Raw genomic sequence first — 3,256 nt, forward strand, 5'->3', positions numbered from 1 at the left:
TCTTTCACTTTGACACTACAGAGTATTTTGTGTAGGTTGTTGACGATAAAATTGCTATTATCTTGCTATTATATCCGTTTTAATCCCACTTTGTGAATACAATCTGAAGAAATCCAAGGTGGGTGTGGACTTTCTATAGGCACTGTATTTCAAAATGTAAACAGAGAAAACGTGAGAAGAACAAAGGAACTCTCCTCTCCCCTCTCCCAGACACCGGACACCATCAAGTCTTCGGTAAACAGGTGGAACAGGAAGCCATCATTGCTGACAGCTGTGTGCAGGGCTATAAAAGCGCAAAGTCTTCCAATGGGACAATTGAAGTCTGGTGTACAACCAAACGTATACTGTAGATCTACATAGACATCATGAGAGCCACTGCAGCCGTCCTATTGGTCCTCTGTCTCCTGACCATCAGTCATGGTAAGTTACCATCATCTGAAACATGCTTGATCAACTTGGAGTTGAAGTTTTTCTTGGTATACTCTACTCATATGTCTTTGTCTCCATAGCATGGGACTGTCAGGAGGTAGTAAACATCAAGAATCTGATGCAGATCGATGCAGGACTGGGGCAAGTGGTTGCTACGGACACAAGTCAAATCCCCTACTACCTGGTAGGTGATAAATGGATCCGTCTGCCTGGTTCCCTGAAGCATATCACTGTAGGACCAGCAGGGATCTGGGGTGTCAACAAGGACTATGCAATCTACAAGTATGTGGCCGGTAACTGGGTTCAAGCTGCAGGTAAGTGGAGAGCATTACTCAATATTTATCCAGAGGACACCTGCTTATTAGCTTTCCTGAAACCATCAGGCTGTTGAAAAAACGATTGATATTTTAAATTGTAACTTGTAGGTAATTTGGCAGTACTCACAGATATGTGCTCCTTGTTTGCTTGTCCGTCCGTCTGTCTGTCTTTGTGGTCTTCAGGCCTTCTGAAACAGTTGGATGCTGGAGGTAACCAGTTTGTTGTGGGGGCTAACATGGACGATACTCCATTTTGTCTGACAAGTAGTGCCACAGTTGGCTACAAGGGTCCAGGCTCACCCCTTCCATGGACAGGATTGCCAGGAGCTGTGAAGTACTACAGCTGCGGACACTTTGGGTGCTGGGCAGTCAACAAGAATGATGATATTTTCTTAATGAGTGTAAGATCTGGGAAAGAGTGTGAGAGCTGGAGTAGAGTAGTAGAGGATGGAGAGTGTCAGTTATTTTAAAACTGTTTCATATTATAACTGTTGAAATTGTCCTAAAACCCTGATTGAATCTGTTTGTTTCCAGCTGAATCAAGACTGCCAAAACAACGGGTGGAGTCACATTGATGGCAAGCTTTCCATGATTGAGGTGGCAACTGATGGTAGTGTCTTTGGGGTCAACTCTGCGGGTAGTGTTTATACCAGGTAAGGTTGCTACTGAACTATGTGTATGGTCCACCACCCCCCCCCCCCCAACAGTATTAACTTGAAAATGACTTGTAATAATAACTTAGAATAATAATGGTATACCTTTAATTATAACTCTGATCCTTACAGTACATGCTATGTGAATCTCCTTACACAAAAACTAAAATATTGTAGGTACATAAATAAAATCAGTTAAATATAATCAGATCTAAACTTATAGGACTTATTAAGAAATGTGTAGACAGTGTATGATAAAATATGTAAAAGTTGGATGTCCTGTAAAGCTACAGTTTGGGATAAAAAACAACAACTTCCCAGACACCCCACCACTTGTTCTGGTAAACAGCTGAGGAATGTAGTTAGAGAAATGTAACCACTCTCACATTCATACATGGAGCTACGGATGCAAAGACACAACAATTTTTTTATTAAAAAAAAAAAAATGTTTATATTTTCTTTTAAAGCTAAACATTGTTTGTTTACAATAACATTGTTTACAAACAATTGAGTAAAAGCTTACATTTTGGCTTCTAATGTGGTTGAATAAAGCTCAAGATGCAGAAGTTATATTCTTCAAAAATCTATGGCTATATTTAATTATTAAAGTCCAAAAATGGATGTACTTAAAAAAAATGGATAAGCTTTAAAACATGAACCCCAACCCTTTCTTCAACACAGAGACGGCATCACAGCCAGTAAACCAGAGGGCACCGGCTGGAGCAATATCCCAATGGGCATGCTCATGGGCCACGTGACCTACGACCTGGGCCGTCTTTGGGTCGTCTCCAAGTCTGGCGGCACCATGGTGTGCACACATTAGCCTCTTCTCTGTAGCTGAAGGCCGTTCGGGATCTGTCTAAAGTTCACTTGCGAACTCATTGATCTCTCTTTCTGGAAAAGCCTTTAGTTCATTAGTTCATAAAAATCCTTCATTTTAAAACCTATTGCTCTACCTATTATTTTCAGTTCTTCAATTATCTTATTGCCATTTAAAAAAATATCAATGAAGATGTTATATTTTCTTGACCACTCCTTGATTAACACTTCAATAGATCTTTGCCATGGAGGCTATTTAAGTGTAGTGTAAACTAGGGCATGGTCATGTTGCTCACAATCCACATGGGTTTTGCTGTGCTTCAGAGGTCATCAATAGGATTGGATGGAATCCTTGTCATTGTTTATTATCTCATTATATAATCATTTCCTGCAAAAATAAAGCATTCATTTTGAAACTATTGTAATTTCTGTGTTATTGTTTTTTTTTATGATATTGAACAGAGGGATTTTAGGTTGCTCTGCCAGTGGTGATTTTAGCATCGAAATCTTGGTGGGGCAAACTCAACCAATTTTTTTTTAGATACATGCCAGCAAAGCCACTGCACAACACAAACTGCCCACAAACTGTTAGGCCCTACATAAAGCTATCCCAACAGCAGAGCTTCCTTTCAGCACCATGGAGAGAATCCTTACCACCACTACACCTAGCTCTCAGCGGAGCCTGGCAACCTGGTCTCAGAGTATTTAGTATTATTCTGTACGTAAATCCGATCCACTCAATTTAGTATGATATGTTACATTTTGTATGGGATGTATTCATTTGTGGATGTCCATTACCATTTAGTATGATATGTTACGAATTACAATTGGTAGTATATGTTAAAAATGTGCAAAGCGTACAATATGTTACACATTCTGGCTAAATGTCTAACGTTAGCTAGTTGGCTTTACTATTTTTAGTTAGGGGAATAACTTTTTCTTCCCTCCAAGCCTGAGGGCGCACACTTTCTAATGAAGATACGGCAAATAGGAGTGGCAATATCGTCCGCTATTATCCTAAGTAATTTTCCATCCAAG

General features: G+C 39.8%; 1 long non-coding RNA gene across 1 annotated transcript; it reads left to right on the forward strand.

Moving 5' to 3' along the window:
- The first annotated feature begins 270 nt into the window (after positions 1-270).
- On the forward strand, positions 271-1,381 carry LOC145861421 (uncharacterized). The gene is made up of 3 exons (XR_014381217.1): positions 271-420; positions 510-1,147; positions 1,281-1,381. It is a non-coding gene; the product is annotated as an uncharacterized LOC145861421 (long non-coding RNA).
- Positions 1,382-3,256: the final 1,875 nt, after the last annotated feature.

This window comes from Salmo salar, chromosome 17 (genome assembly GCF_965601325.2).
Source record: "Salmo salar chromosome 17, fSalSal1, whole genome shotgun sequence".
NCBI lineage: Eukaryota > Metazoa > Chordata > Actinopteri > Salmoniformes > Salmonidae > Salmo > Salmo salar.